Source organism: Drosophila suzukii, chromosome X (assembly GCF_043229965.1).
Source record: "Drosophila suzukii chromosome X, CBGP_Dsuzu_IsoJpt1.0, whole genome shotgun sequence".
Lineage (NCBI taxonomy): Eukaryota > Metazoa > Arthropoda > Insecta > Diptera > Drosophilidae > Drosophila > Drosophila suzukii.
In genome coordinates this window covers 24,434,792-24,450,741 of record NC_092084.1, presented here as the reverse complement: position 1 = coordinate 24,450,741, position 15,950 = coordinate 24,434,792, and the positions used below count along the sequence as shown (strand labels likewise).

At 36.7% G+C, this 15,950-nt stretch overlaps 2 long non-coding RNA genes across 8 annotated transcripts in view; one reads left to right on the top strand and one right to left on the bottom strand.

Annotated features, from left to right (window-relative positions):
- LOC118878383 (uncharacterized) overlaps positions 1–1,156 on the top strand; it is a 28,666-nt gene extending 27,510 nt beyond the window's left edge. The window contains exons 4-6 of one of the 3 annotated variants that reach the window (XR_011604571.1): positions 527–629; positions 690–762; positions 818–1,156. This is a non-coding gene — a long non-coding RNA (uncharacterized lncRNA). The remainder of the gene's footprint in view (positions 1–526; positions 630–689; positions 763–817) is intronic. The other 2 variants (XR_011604572.1, XR_011604569.1) reach the window with 2 other exon arrangements.
- Positions 1–15,434, bottom strand: part of LOC118878382 (uncharacterized) — a 109,070-nt gene extending 93,636 nt beyond the window's left edge. Inside the window, exons 1-5 of one of the 5 annotated variants that reach the window (XR_011604576.1) lie at positions 15,414–15,434; positions 14,960–15,324; positions 14,780–14,902; positions 14,670–14,741; positions 14,272–14,611 (exon numbers count right to left, since the gene is read on the bottom strand). This is a non-coding gene — a long non-coding RNA (uncharacterized lncRNA). Of the gene's footprint in view, positions 1–14,271; positions 14,612–14,669; positions 14,742–14,779; positions 14,903–14,959; positions 15,325–15,413 lie in introns of those variants that run through there. The other 4 variants (XR_011604573.1, XR_011604577.1, XR_011604575.1 and 1 more) reach the window with 4 other exon arrangements.
- Positions 15,435–15,950: the final 516 nt, after the last annotated feature.

Sequence of the window (15,950 nt, the reverse complement as noted above, 5' to 3'; positions counted from 1 at the left end):
ACAATGCAACATCTCCGTGTTTTATTAACTTATGTAGGCAAGTGAAAAACAATTTTTTTTTTTATTTATTTAGTTTGTTATTTTTTACTCTCCGGTCTAACAAAGTGAACTTTTTTCATTTTCAGATATGTGAAACACTAAGTTTACCTGTAGAATAGCCCCAGGATGTAACGTGACCAGTCCTCCGTAATACACACCTACACACTTGGTATTTTCACACGTGAGAGCTCATAGCAGACGCCAGTAACCAAAAAAGTCCTTGTATAAGGCAGCCAAAACTAACAGAATTTATTGGATGATGTTATAACTGATACAGAAACAGTAAAGCACACTATGTTCAACACAAGTGACTTGGTATGGATGGAATAGAAAAATCCCCAACTATCGCCAGCTACCCTCTCAAAATTATATAGAACTCAAGGACCCAAAACGAAACTGTCACTTTTTAACAGACACGCCACCAATTAAGGTAATATATTTAAGCAAAATGTATTTACGATCTATTAATCCCAGAACTAACGCCTAGGAATTTAAATGCATGTGCCCTTAACATGTAAAAGCTCCAACAGAAGGACGCCTGTCACTCAGGGACCCAGTTACGAAACTTTCACTTTTTAACAGACACTCGTGTAATTAAGGCTGCAACTAGGTATCGTAGTACCGATCTAATAATCTTACTCTATCTTTAGGAAATTCTATGCATATGCCCTTAACATGTAAGCTTCAACAGAAGTAGGACGTCGTTATTATCCTGAGGATGAGGTTGGTACTTCGATCAAAGATTACAAGGATTAACTTTAATAAGCCCCCTTTGCAGCTATTCCAGGTATCCACACATAACTGGGAGCTGCGCGATAGAGGATGGAGGACTTGCATCATACTCGTAAATAAATACATCGTATTATGTCATCACACCTGGAAGGTACAAAAACACATCGCAACACATTGAAGTACACCTCGTATTATAAAATATTCTATTTAACCATATAACGTTATCGTACCGACATACACTACATTATACATCATACCTCGAATTTATAATATCGCAAATGTAACACAAACACGAATTATATTGCACTACTAAACCATATGCTGTTCAGAAGGTCGACTTAGTTAAAATAAATGTTTATGCCACAAACTGGTTACAAAAATGTTATTTGGGAAAGGTTGAGCATTACTTGTTTTTGGGTTTGCTTTGTTGAAGGGTTTCAAGTACAACAACGAAAACCGGGAATTTATTTCATCATGATTTTTTTGATTTCAGATTTTATTCAAAAATAATCATTTTTTAGTGGTTTTTCAGTCGTAGTTTAGCCAAAACAAGGCGTACAGCTAAAATACCGACAGTTTTGAGGAGCTTGCTTCAATTGCTATCGATCCCCATCATTTTAAAGATTTATTTTTTGACAAATTTTTTCATTTTTTGTAAGGGGGTAGCTCGGTTTGTTTTGGGATTCAGATTTTGGTCGAAAATACTCATTTTTTAGTGGTTTTTCAGGCGTAGTTTAGCCAAATCAAGGCGTACAGCTTAAGGACCGACAGTTTTGAGCAGCTTGCTTCAATTGCTATCGATCCCCATCACTTTAAAAAAGATTTTTTTTGACAAAGTTTTTCATTTTTTGTAAGGGGGTAGCTCGGTTTGTTTTGGGATTCAGATTTTGGTCGAAAATACTCTCTGCAAGGGTATAATGATAAAGAGAAAGAGAGGCCGATTCTATTTACAAAAAAATACCAAAAATAACTCCAAGGCATTAAAAAGTATGATAAAATTCTAAAATATACCCATACCTATCATTATACTCTTCACAATATACTTAGTATTTCTAAAAAATCCAGAGATTATTAATAAAGAACTCATGAAATGAAATTGAATAAAAGATAGAGAAAGACCGATTCTGATTAAAAAATGTCCAGAAAAAATCCAAGGCAGTAAGAATACTTGAGCTAACTCAAAGTATAAACATACCTACTTCATTATACTTTTTTCCAACAAGCCCAGAGTTTCTGAAAAATCTGCAAAAAATTAATAAAGAACTAATGAAATGAAATTGAATAATAAAGTGAGAGAGAGACCGATTCTGATTGAAAAAACCCAGCTGATTGCTAGGAAACATGCTCAGCGAACCAAAGCTAATTGTTTTGTCTGGCTTAACTTCTTATTCCCGGATGCCGAGCTCCTCCCGGTGCTTTGACCACCCAATCCCCAGATAAATGCTCCATGGATTTATCTTCAAGCCAGTCGATTGTTGGCCAGCTACCGAATATACCGTCCATTACCCCTTTTGTACGTTCGCCAGTGGAGAAGCAGTAATCAGTAACCCGTAATCATTTCGAATGGTCCATCGTTGTTGGCATTAAAACGGGCGTTTAGTCGGGGTTGTGTAGTGGGGTGGGGCATAACCGACCCCCAGACACTTTGCCCCCATTTCGAGGACTTCATCTTCTGGCCAAAACAAACTGCGCCATCCAACGGACGCTTGCAGTCGCCAGTCGAACCAAGTTCATTATTTGCGCTACGTGACCTGCAGGCAGCATTTGCCGAAACTTCCGCCCACTCTCGGGAAATCCCCCTTCGGAAAACCCCCTTCTGAAAGACCCCCTTTATAGCACCCCCTTGCCAGGCGTTGCAACATCATAATTGCGATGTTGTATGTGCCATAACTAAGAAAAGTAAGTGCAAATGCAGTATTAACTAGAGATGGAAGTGCGAAACTATCAAACTTATATATATTAAAAAATGTTTTAAATATTATATAATATTTTTCTAATATAAGTATAAAGAAAATATATTGGTTAAAAGGAGATACAAATTTTTTAGCTCATGTGCAAACCATTTTAGCAGCTATTATGTCATCGCAAGCACAACTCTAGTATAGAAAGTTTAGAGTTTTTTCACTTTATGACCAACGCCCCCATTTCACCTGGCCACGCCCCCTATCCGAAAACCTATGGAAAAAAAAGCCACAAAAAATGCGGTGAAAAGTAAAAACCGCAAAGTTTTTAGAGAGCGCATAAATCATTTGCTTCTTTTGTTTTCACTTCCAGCGATGGACAAACAGCAGCGACTGGTCATAAAATTGGGAAGACACCTGCTGCTACACCCCCTTGGCTTTAAAACCACCCACTGCCCACCGAAATTCCCTTGAATCCATAAAACTTCCACTCTAATTTAACTTAACCGAGCTGATTTAAAGCGATTTGTTTTAAAACAGCCCTTAAGCTATTATATCTTATTTATATATATATAACTGTTTTAACCTTTTTAAGAACGGATTCGTGGCTCAAGAGACCATAATCAGCTTCAAAGATATCCAATTTAATTTTAAATCCATTCAAGTATTTAAAAAAAATCACAGTAAAACCTAGTTTTCATAGATATATCTCGAGTATTTACACTGGCATTTCCCTGCACTTTCCCAACTGAGATTGAAAAGACTCCGCGAGATTTGCCTTCGACTGCGGCCTGTCATTCCGATGTCATGGCAGTCTCATTTGAGCCACTCCTGATCCTGATGCGCCACTCCCACCTGTCTCCCGCCCCCCTTTTTTGGCCAAAAACACCAGGAAGCCAAAAACCAAACACGTAGCCCCACTGAGGGCACGAAAAGTAAAAGTTAATACGATATTCATGAGCTGCTAAGCGCAGATGTGACTCGCATTGTGATACAGTCTCTGTAACCAAACACCAGGTACACATGGAAAAAGTTGGGTTTTAAATTTTAAATTCTATTTTATTAAATCAAGAACCATTTGTATTTTAATCAGTAGAGTTTAGGCTTTAATGCTGTAGTAAATATTTCATATTTGGGTAAAGAAGTATGAGCTTACAAAGACTATTTCCCAATTTTCACTTTGTTTTAGTGGATTAAGTATCAGTACATAATACTAAAAAGGTTTGATTTTAAATTAAATTTTTATATGACGAAATAAAATTTAAAAAAAATTGTTTGGCTGAAAACGATTTAATCTAACATAATATTAGGTTTTTTTTTTGTCTGGATGACTTTTAAAATATTTCAAAAAAGGTATTTAATTTTAGATCAAATAAGATACTTTCAATGTAAGATTGATTGTTTCACTGAAAGCCATTTAATCTATGATAATATATAGGATTGGCATATTTTGTCTGGAAGACTTTTGAAATATTAAAAAAACCTAATTTACTTTTGATCAAATAAGATAAATTTAATGGAATATTGCATTTTAAGTAAGATATTTTAAGTGCATAACTATAATCACTGGAATATATCGTGCAACTCAAAGTCACAGTAAGTATATTTTTTTGTGAGTCCATAAAATAACCCCCGCTTCTCTTGGTGTACAAATACAGTTAAATAGAGATACGATGCCGTTACAAGTGAGCACCATGCCACAGCCACATCGCCTGCCACATCCACCCCCTTCGAGGTCCTCCGCTCGCACAGGCTGAAGTTTAATTAATTATTTAATTTTAAGCACTTGAGCGCACCAAGCGACGATGGTGAGACGATGGCCAGGGATTAACTTAATAATATATGAGCCATGTGTGCGAGTGGCCATGTCCTGTTGGCCATGCTGTCCAGTTATCCTGCCCCATTGTCCTTGTTGGCCTGACCGCTTGGCCGCTTCAGTTAATGCAGACTAATGAGACATTGTGGAACGAATTAATTTCACGCATGATTAACACATCAAATGCCACAGTAGTTGGCCAAAAACAGGACCTCCTCCTTCTCTCCTCAAAGGACATTAGTGGCGAAATTCTGGGGCACAAAGTTTCGCAGTTCTTGGCGCTGTCAGCTTGCCACATTAACCCAGTTGCAAGTTCCCAGTGCAGATAACACGGAAGTGTCATCCTCATCGTCGTCGTCTGCCAGTGCAGTTCAAAATTTCCCAGTTCCGAGTGAAAAAACCAAAAAAAAAATAGAAAAGAAAACATAGGAAAAAAACCCGCTGCAAAAACATTTCTCGTACGCCGCATAAAAACATGGAAAATCATGAAAATATGCATATAGCCACACGTACGCGTAGAGGAATGTGCTTTAACTATAAAGTTGTTGCTGCAGTTGTAAGTATGTGGCGGCGAGTGTTTTTCTATGCCCTGCAAGCCATAAAATGCGGAAAGGTGTGGCATGTCAGTTATACAGCGATTTTCGGCTTTTTACAGCGGATATAATAAACGTTTACTGGGGCTTAAACTGTTTTTTAATATACACTTGAGATATAATTTTTTATCTTATTCAATATGAAATATTTAACAAATATTAGACTTTCGGAAGTATAAATTTCAAAACCATAATATGTAATGAATAACTCTTCTTTAAAGTGTACAAGAATTTTATTATAAGTTATAAAAGCAAAGAAAGCTCAATCTTTAATTTATTTAAAGAATGTTTTAATTATTTTTAAATCTTGTATAACAACTATAATTTTATAATATAATATATAATATTTTTTGTATACATATAAATATAAAAAGTCAAGTTCAAGTGACTTTGAGTTCCAAAAATCTTTAATTTTAAAATTTTATATGATAAACGAAGTACTTTTTATTTCAAAAGTATTTTCTGTTTATAAGAAACCTACAAGAATCTTATTATAAATTTGTAAGGCTGAGGTAGCTCAATTTTAATTTAAGATATTTATTTTTTTTCTTTAAAAACAAGACTTCTTAAATACAAAAATATACATATTTATATATAGCTATTTATATTTAAGCCATACACTTTTGGTACTTCTTGAGTATTTAAGAATCAAACAAAAACACCTCTCAACGAGGTAAAAAGTAGTGGCGAACGCGCCTTTAACAAAAAATAATATTACGTTCGATAAAATAAATAAACTATATTAAATTTATGATTTCGGCCCGCAACAAATAAATATTTATTTACCTACACGTAAATTTTCTGTTGTAGCGTGCCGAATACATAAATTTAACATAGTATATTTATTTTATCACCCAGTGAGAACCGAGTTCTTAAAATCTGATAGTATATCCAAGGTTCGTGGTAACTCGTCTGCTGTTTTTTAATGTTGTGCAAAGTGGGGTGGGGATTTTGTCGGCCCTAATGCCAAAGGTCGTCGCCGTGTGATGAGAGATAAATGCCAAATGCTCTGGCGCGCCCCAGCGAACAAATCTGGCATCTGTGGGTCGCATTTAATTATGTAAGTAGCTATGTAAGCAGCCTTCACGGCTTATTTTGGCTTTAAATTAGCATATGTGCAGGTGCTTAAAGCACAGTTTTGGATGGTAATCGTATGTGGGTAGGTATATATCCCACACATAGAGTACGACATGCCTGGCCTAATAAGAAATCAAATGGCCAATGGCAAATATTCAATAAATTCGACTTTAGTAGTCACGTGCGCTGCGAAGTGCGAACACGTACGGAGGGCAGTGCAACTGATACCAGGATCTGTGAGACGCGGATTCCGGGATGGCCTGGCCATCCAAGGATATCCAAGATGGCCGAGATGCGGAGATGCGGAGCTGTCTACGTGGGCCTTGGGCCCTGGGCCAGGTGCAAAGGTCCTGAAAAGTGGGTGGAACATCAATTGCTGTCTCTGCCAACTGGCTAACTGGCCATCTAGCCATCCGGCCAATAGACAATTCCCTTCGACGACCTCGCTTTTGGCAGCACGTGCTGCTCGATGGCCACCAAGAAGTTGGAGACGATTGGAATTGCTGGTGGCAAGTGGATAAGTGGACATTAATCAAAATAAATATGAGAAACGTGCTGAAATACGAGAGCCCACACGTGAGTGTGATCCTTGGTTCTTGCAATCGGTTCAAACTGTTGAGTTCGGCGCCTAATGAGGTCCTTCTTGCCAGGACCAACTATCTGTGGAAACCTTTATAAGAAGATATAATATTTTAATTATCTCTCGGTCATTTTTTCCTTAAAACGCAATTGTTTTTATATGTTTTTATAAGTTTACATTGGAATAAAAAGCCACTGAGCCACATGTACTTATTTATTATCAACAAAAACTATTTTATTCAAATAACATTGTTATCCTCCTATTTTTAAATTAAGGGCCAACGAAAAATCGCATAAGATCTGTAGATATTTCAGAATTATGAAATAACCTGTAAAACCATATAGCCCGCAATTAGTGACCTGATATCTAATCTCTAAAGGTCCGTCCATGGGAATTTTCCCTTCGATTAAATACGCAACATGACACACATGTCGCATTAAAATTCAAAGCACATTTCTATAAACTGAAAGAAGGGATGACTGTAAACACCCACAAAATACATCAAAGTTCAGGCTGTAACTTTGGCTCAACTTCTAAGCAAATTATGCATGAGAAATTCAATTTGCATTTATTTTGCAATAATTTTATATCAACGTCAACAACAAACATGCAAAAGAACAACAAATATATTTCGCATGTAAATAATCTTGAATGCTCTTTAGAAAAAAGGGAAAAGGGTATTTTAATCTGATCTGACTTAAGATGGAGTAGAGTTATTATATTCATATTGTTAAATCAAGCCATAAATACAACAAATAACATTAAAATAATACAATTAGGTTAAAATCGAACTGAATCTGGGACAATAGATGTTAATAAATGGGATGTATCTTATTATATTGCTTACAAAATTACTAATATTTCAAAAAATTCATAATTTTATAAAAAAAATTGTATCATAACAATGTAATATACATGTGTCGAAAAGATCTTAACCACTTTTTACACGATATTCTCAAGCTTCGAAATAAATATAGGGCAGCAGACAACAGCCTCCCAAAAGAGCTGCGTTGCGAGAAGGCCAAGAAAAAAAAGGCGAGCACAGGAAAAATGAAAACTTTTTCAATATTTTACGAATCAGGTGTTTCCTGTCGAAGTTTCCGCTTAAGGACACGCACACGAGGCACACAATGGCCCGAAAATGCCACAAGGCAGGAAAAGCGGGGGAAAAGCGGGTGGAAAAGCGGGAAAGCAGACGGCACGTAAAAATAAAATTTAATGAAATGTAACTGGATATGCCAGGACCTGGCCCACAGCTGGCCAGCCTCCTGCCTGCAGGATGTTCCCATTTCCCCCCTCACAGGATGCGAATAAAAGCCAGACAGACAGACAGGTAGAATGTCAAAAAGCCTATTTAGCATATATTTACTGGCAAAAAGGGAAGCCAAGGACCGAAAAGCGAAAACTTTTTGGCCAAGAAATCCTTTTCACGATTCCCCTCGGCCAGCAGCCGCTGTCATTCGAAATATTATAAATCATGTGCTACATTAGCCAAGCATCGGCTCTTGTGGCTTCTGCAAATTGCCAGAAAATTTATAGAACAAACACAAACACACAGTGGGGCCAGCGGAAGGAGTCGCAGGATTCGAAGGATTCGCAGGACATGCAGGAGCCGCAGGTTCCCAAGGAATGCCAACACCCAGCGGAAATGAAGTTCATTGACGCAGCAAACTCTGGCCAAGAAATCGAGGTAAGTGCGGCGCAACGAAGTCATTGTTATGTGCCGGAAAAGTCACCGAGGGGTATACAACATAATTCATTTGGTTTTGTATGGGACAAATTATGAGGTCTTAAGATGGGGAAGAATGGAAAAAATATAAAAGATACGACTAAAAAACTAAATGTAGCTATTTTTCATATATTTCGATTTGTGTTTTTATAGGAATATAAATATAAAAAATTTTACTAAAGCAAAATTAAGACAGTGTCGTTAGGTAATTTTTTAAAATATAAAAATAAGTAGAACACACAAAAATTACCACTATGGTATGCCTTAAAATTAAAGTTAGCTATTAATGCTACCTACTTTCTATTTAAAGAGTGTTTAATATGGCATCAAATGTTATAAAAAGTAGTGCCTACAAATTTTAAAATTTTAAAAATTTAAGCAACTAAAAGACAAATATCTTAAATATTAAAGCATTTGCAAAGTATCTGCTTTAATATTTAATTTAACATTTTATGTTATTTACTCTACTTTAATAGTATTTAAAAAGAGATTTTTTTCCAATTTATTTTTAAAAGAACTGTACAAAAGGATGCTAAAGGATATACCAGTAATTAAGTAGTTTTCATTAAAGAAATAAAAATTAATAGAAAGCACAAAAATTGATCTTTTAAATATGTTTTAATGTTTATTTTAACTTTTTTTGGTACCAGCAGCACCCGAAAAATATTTGGAATGCCATTTCCTTCCAATTGAGTTTATAAAAACTTTTCTAAAATTCGCTAAAATATAAAACATTAAAATGCTGTAATTTTTTAAATGTTATCTGTGACTTGCTTTGATATTCCATTTCAAGAGTATTTGAAATGCCATTTTCTTCCCACTTAGTTGTATTATTTTCTGTGCCATTTTCGGTGTGTTTGCTGTTTTTGTCGGCGCTTTGAATCACGCATTTGAAGCGCCACTGGCCACGCCCACCTCCCCGAATTTTCCACATTTTCCGCGGCACTTCTTGCACTCTTGTCACGCCAGGCACGGCCAGCAACTGCAATTCAATTGTTGTTCAACAACGCCCTGGTCCCACCCACAGACTTGGGTCCTTTCCTTAAAAACCCCCCGGATCCCTGAATCCCTGGATCCTTGGACAAATGTTTGAACTTCTTTTCCCCGACAGCAATTTGCGGCGAAAATTGTGATTTGTTGAGGAAAACTGAGTTGAGTTGAGTTGAGGCGCCCGCGCGCGCGATTTTCATCAGCTGTCGTCCTCATCGTCATCGTCATCGCCATCGTCCTGCGTCCTGCGTCCTTTGGCAGCTTTGCATTTTCCTCAGATACTTATCACACAGTTTTGGCAAAATGCTGCACAAAGTTTTGCTTAATAGCCTGGAAGTTTTTAATGAAATGCTTTCGCCACAGCCACAGTCACAGTCACAATCACAATCACAGTCACAATCGCAGTCACAATCACACTCACAGAGCGATTCGGTTTTTCGGTTTTGGTTTCAGTTTTCCTTCCCCACCTACCTACCTTTATATATATATTATTATTTTTTCCTTACCATTTTCCTTTCTTTCTTCCCGGCCATTTTGCAGGTTCAGCTTTAAGATGGAATGACCCCTATCAAGTCGAGGGCTAGATAGAAATTCCATTTGGAGACAAACAAAAATACAAAGAAAAAGGAAAAGGTGAAATGTCACACTCACATTTTTGCTTTATTAAAATAATACTTCTGTGTGGGGCCAAAAAGGGCGACTGGCAAAAAGGGAAATTCTTTTCCATTCTCTTTATTACACTCCTTGCCATTTTGCTTTTCCCCACTGACAGCTGTCCAGTGTTTCGGGGGCCTAAAACTATTCCGGCCAAAGATTAAATGTTTGCCGAGGAGAAGAAAATTAATTTGCCTCGGCATTAAGTTTGATTTTAATAAAGTGGCCCACAGGGTCAAAGGGCATCCCTTCAGTGGAGTGCGAAAGGGGGTTTTGGGGTTAGCCGCTGAGAAAAGGAAACTGGAAATACTGCAATTTTATTTACAAGGCACAAAAGGAGTTTTTTATTACATTTTAGGCAAGCAATGGAGAAAATTAAAATCTAAATGAATTTCCCAAAGCGATTCTTTTTAAAAAACAGTTTTTTTAAAGATTTAAAAGAAGTTATAAAATGCTAGAAAGCTTTAATTTAAATAGGGGTACATAATTTAGTTATTTTTATAAATGTCTCTTTAGCAAAAACATGATTTTTTTATAATGTTAGGAAAAAGTTTATAAAAATTCCCCTACGTCCCAGATTTTTTTATTATACCTTTGTTAATATTGTAAATATCTTCTCACCACAAAAATATTTCTTTATAATGTTAGAAAGCTTTGATGAAAATCCCCCTACGCCCCTGAATCCTTTACTTATACTCTTGTTATTTTTGGGTTGGAAGGGAACACAACCGGAAGGTTGCTAAACTTAATAAACTGTAACCCACTCCCATTTTTTCGGCTGCCCTGGAGCATTTGTCATTTGCGCTACTCTTGGCCGTTCATTTTTTATTTGCTGGGCAAACATGACAGCAAACATTAATTTCGCCAGCGCTGCGCGGTAATTAAAAGCGAAAGTGTTTGACGCCCTCAAGTGGGCAGTGGGAAAAAAACAAAAATTAGTGGACCCCTCTCGAACGAAATGAAAGTAAAATGTCGAAAAGAAATGCCCAGCAATAGAACAGACACTTCTGGAGACTTTCCCCTTGCAAACAGATTTATGATGGCCTCATTAATTACGCCCCAAGTTGAGAAAAGGCGACAAAGACACTCGAGGCCTGCAATTAAATGCTGCGAGTGCCACGACACGCAAATCAACATAAATTGCAGGCATTGTTAGCTCCATATGGAGGTCATAAAACTTTTCGGGATAATACGAAAAAAAGGCGAAAGGAGGGGTGCCAAAATAAATTTGGCACGCGCCACACTCAATAGGCAATATAAATCCCTAAAAAATGTATGCCAATTCTGTTCCAGAACATCGGAAAAAATTAAGCAAGAGATGAGGGATATATATAATAAATATAAAAGTTTATAAATTAAAAGTTTTCGTCATACAAACATTTTTTTAGTATGCAAGCAAAAATAATTTGAATTGATTTTTAGCTGCATGACATAAAGCCCATGGGCTTACGACACTTTTGATAGTGTCATAACACCCACTCAAAAAGTGTCATTGTGCCCTGCGCTCGAAAAGTCTAGGGTTCATATTATAACGCCCAGTGTCATAACGCCCGCAGGGTACAATGCTACTTTGTAATGGGCGTTATGACATACACCCTAGATTTTTCGGGATGTTTGTTTTTTAAAAGTCAAGGGTAGTTCTCTTATTTAAAAAACGACATATTCTTAAAAAACTTTACTTTTTATGTTATTAAAACCGACATCTTTAAACTTTTATCAATTTTGACCCCAATTTTTTCGCACTGCATAGTGTTGTAAGCCATGGGCATTGCCAATTTGCCGGTTGGCCGATTTTTTATAGTCCAAGGGGGTGGCATGGATTTCGCATTGGCATGGGAAATTCATTAATTCCGTCCGTCGACGACTGTTTGGCAAGTTTTCTAATTAAAACAACAAACAAATGGGCAGCCGGGATAACAATACATATGGAAATCAAAGTGGGTGGGTGGGATTCTGATACCCAGTTCCCCGTTTTTGGCCAAATCCAATGTTCTCTATGTGTGTGTGTGATGGCCGGAAAGTGTCTGGCAAGATGCTAATTCGGTTAAAAACTTTTGTCGTCAAGTTTGCAGCAAAACGCAAAACGGAGTCCCCCTGTCAGTTATCCCGGCATAAACTTCGTATAATTCCAATTCCACTGCTGCTGATGTTGGCAACTCATCGTCGCTTTGTTCTACGGCGCATGCAAATTGATCCAAGGATCCAGAGATCCAGAAATCTGGATATCCAGAAAGCGAAGCCAACTCCATCAGCATCTTCATGGGATATGCATCAGTTCAAAAATTGTTCCCCCGTTGTGGCAAGGGGGCAAAGGGCAGTGGCCATGACATCGTTTAAATGCCAGCAGTTTGTTGGCCAATTTACATGCTTGAAATGCTCGAGAGGCCATCACAATCAGAAATTATGCCACCAAGTATGCAACACTTTTCTTGCTGGCCAATTGGGAAAATTAAATCCAGGCGAATTTCCCATTTGCGGGAAATGTAGGGGAACTATCGAAACAATTAGGAGTTAATTAAAGGCAGTTTGGGAATTTTTGGAAGTAATGTCCTTTTTGTAATGCCCTTTTACCCAATGTTTTTTTACAATAAAGGTAATTTTGACAATTTTTTTTTATTTTTTATAGGGGGTAGCTCGGTTTTTTTTGGGATTTACTCATTTTTTAGTGGTTTTTCAAATCAAGGCGTACAGCTAAAAGACCGACAGTTTTGAGCAGCTTGCTTCAATTGCTATCGCTCCCTATCACTTTAAAGATTTATTTATTTTTTTACAAATTTTTTCGGTTTTATTTGGGATTCAGATTTTGGTAAAAAATACTCATTTTTTAGTGGTTTTTATACCCTTGCAGAGGGTATATTGATTTCAGTCAGAAGTTTGCAACGCAGTGAAGGAGACGTTTCCGACCCCATAAAGTATATATATTCTTGATCAGGATCACTAGCCGAGTCGATCTAGCCATGTCCGTCTGTTCGTCCGTTTCTACGCAAACTAGTCTCTCAGTTTTAAAGCTATCGGGCTGAAACTTTCCCAAAAGTCTTATATTATTTGCATGTAGTATATAAGTCGGAACCAGCCGGATCGGCCAACTATATCTTATAGCTCCCATAGGAATAATCGGACAAAAAAATTAAAACAAATTATATCTTTGGTGTTTTTTAGCATATAACCTCCTAAGCTTGGAAATAACATTTTTTAATTAGTTTTGAATTTCGAATTAAATTTTATCGAAATCGGACGATCGGAAAATTGGTGGAAAAATAATATGAAACAAATAATAGCTTCAGTGTTTTTTAACATATAACCTCCTACGCTTGGAAATAACATTTTTTAATTAGTTCTGAATTTCGAATTAAATTTTATCAAAATCGGACGAGTATATCATATAGCTGCCACAGGAACGATCGGAAAATTGGTAGGAAAATAATATGAAACAAATTATAGCTTCGGTGTTTTTTGACATATTATCTTATACTATTGGGAATATCATTTTTTGTGTTTTTAAATTTAATAATTATAGCTGCAAGGGTATATAAGCTTCGGCTTGCCGAAGCTAACTTTTTTTCTTGTCTTTTTATTTTAATTTAATGGGACCTAATACACAGGGACCGAAAATTATCATTACACTGGACAACAAAATCGATATTATTAATTTGAAAAGACGCGGCTTGAAAGCCAGATTTAATATTTTGATTTAACATATTTTCGAGAGTTGGTAATTAATTTCATTGACTTTGTTAACCGTTTATTAACCAGGCGTCCAATGTGGAGAAAAGGCTTTTAGAAATAGAAATAAATGCACTTGCCTTTAAATATTTTACATGCATATAGTTACATTTTTTCTGTGCCGCTTAAAGTATCACCATATCAAGACCATATGCGTCAATTTATAGCACTTTTTAGAGCTAGTACTTTTTACCCCTTACACGTTGAGTAAAAGGGTGTAGTATTAAATTCGTCGAATTATGTAACAGGTGGCAACCTTGTCCGACCCTGCAAAGTATATATGTTCTTCATCCTCACTAGCCGAGTCGATCTAACAATGTCCTTCTTGCCATAGGCAAGTACGTAAATCGGTATTTGTAGGTAGACCCCCATAAAAAAATTCACCATATTACATTTAATTCTTAAATTATATTCCCATTATAACATTTTTGTAAGCATTTTGTGGTATACATTTTTATTTTAACTAGGTCGACGTTCTGAACAGTGTTGGCTTGGCTACGTTACGTTACGTTACATTGTTTTTACGATTCTTCTGTACATGCATATAATTCGATGTGTGATTTACAATTGTGTGTCGGTACATAATCGTTATGTGCTAAAGTTTCTGGATAAATAAAACATTTTATAATACGATGTGTACTTCAACGCGTTGCTGTCTTCTTCAGCAGTTTGCAGGTATGATAATTTAATTCGATGCAATGTTCAATATTTATTTGCGAGTGTGATGCAAATCCTCATTTTATCGCGCAGCCCCAGATATGTGGATACCTGGAATAGCTGCAAAGACAAGGGCTTATTAAAGTTAATCCCAAGATTCTTTAATGGCAGTACCAACCTCATCCTCAGGATTAACAGACGTCCTCCTTCTGTTTAAGCTTACATGTTAAGGGCACATGCATAGAATTTCCTAGATAGAGTAAGATTATTAGATCGGTACTACGATACCTAGTTGCAGCCTTAATTACACGAGTGTCTGTTAAAAAGTGAAAGTTTCGTAATTGGGTCCCTGAGTGACAGGCGTCCTTCTGTTGGAGGTTGTACATGTTAAGGGCACATGCATTTAAATTCCTAGGGGTTAGTTCTGGGATTAATAGATCGTAAATACATTTTGCTTAAATATATTACCTTAATTGGTGGCGTGTCTGTTAAAAAGTGACAGTTTCGTTTTGGGTCCTTAAGTACTATATAATTTTGAGAGGGTAGCTGGCGATATTTGGGGATTTTTCTCTTCCATCCATACCAAGTCAACGAGTCTTAACTTTACGTCACTTGTGTTGAACATAGTGTGCTTTACTGTTTCTGTATCAGTTATAACATCATCCAATAAATTTTGTTAGTTTTGGCTGCCTTATACAAGGACTTTTTTGGTTACTGGCGTCTGCTATGAGCTCTCACGTGTGAAAATATTAAGTGTGTAGGTGTGTATTACGGAGGACTGGTCACGTTACATCCTGGGGCTATTCTACAGGTATACTTAGTCTTTCACATATCTGAAAATGAAAAAGTTCACTTTTTTAGACCGGAGAGTAAAAAATAACAAACTAAATAAATAAAAAAAAAAAACTTGTTTTTCACTTGCCTAAATAAGTTAATAAAACACGGAGATGTTGCGTTGTCGAGCCCGAAAACGAAACTGAAATTATTTGGGGCTCTGTCCCTTAGGTCCAAATCCGAATCGATATTCGACTTGACAGTTAATTTCATGGCTAACTTGATGCATTTCCTGGCTACTAGATCGGTAGAAAAAATTTGCTTCGATGTAGATTTTTGTTATACCCTTGCAGAGGGTATATTGATTTCTGTCAGAAGTTTGCAACGCAGTGAAAGAGACGTTTCCGACCCCATAAAGTATATATATTCTTGATCAGCATGACTAGACGAGTCGATCTAGCCATGTCCGTCTGTCCGTCCGTTTCTACGCAAACTAGTCTCTCAGTTTTAAAGCTATCGGGCTGAAACTTTCCCAAAAGTCTTATATCTTTTGCAGGTAGTATATAAGTCGGAACACGCCGGATCGGACAACTATATCTTAAAGCTCCCATAGGAATAATCGGACAAAAAAATTAAAACAAATTATATCTTTGGTGTTTCTTAGCATATAACCTCCAAAGCTTGG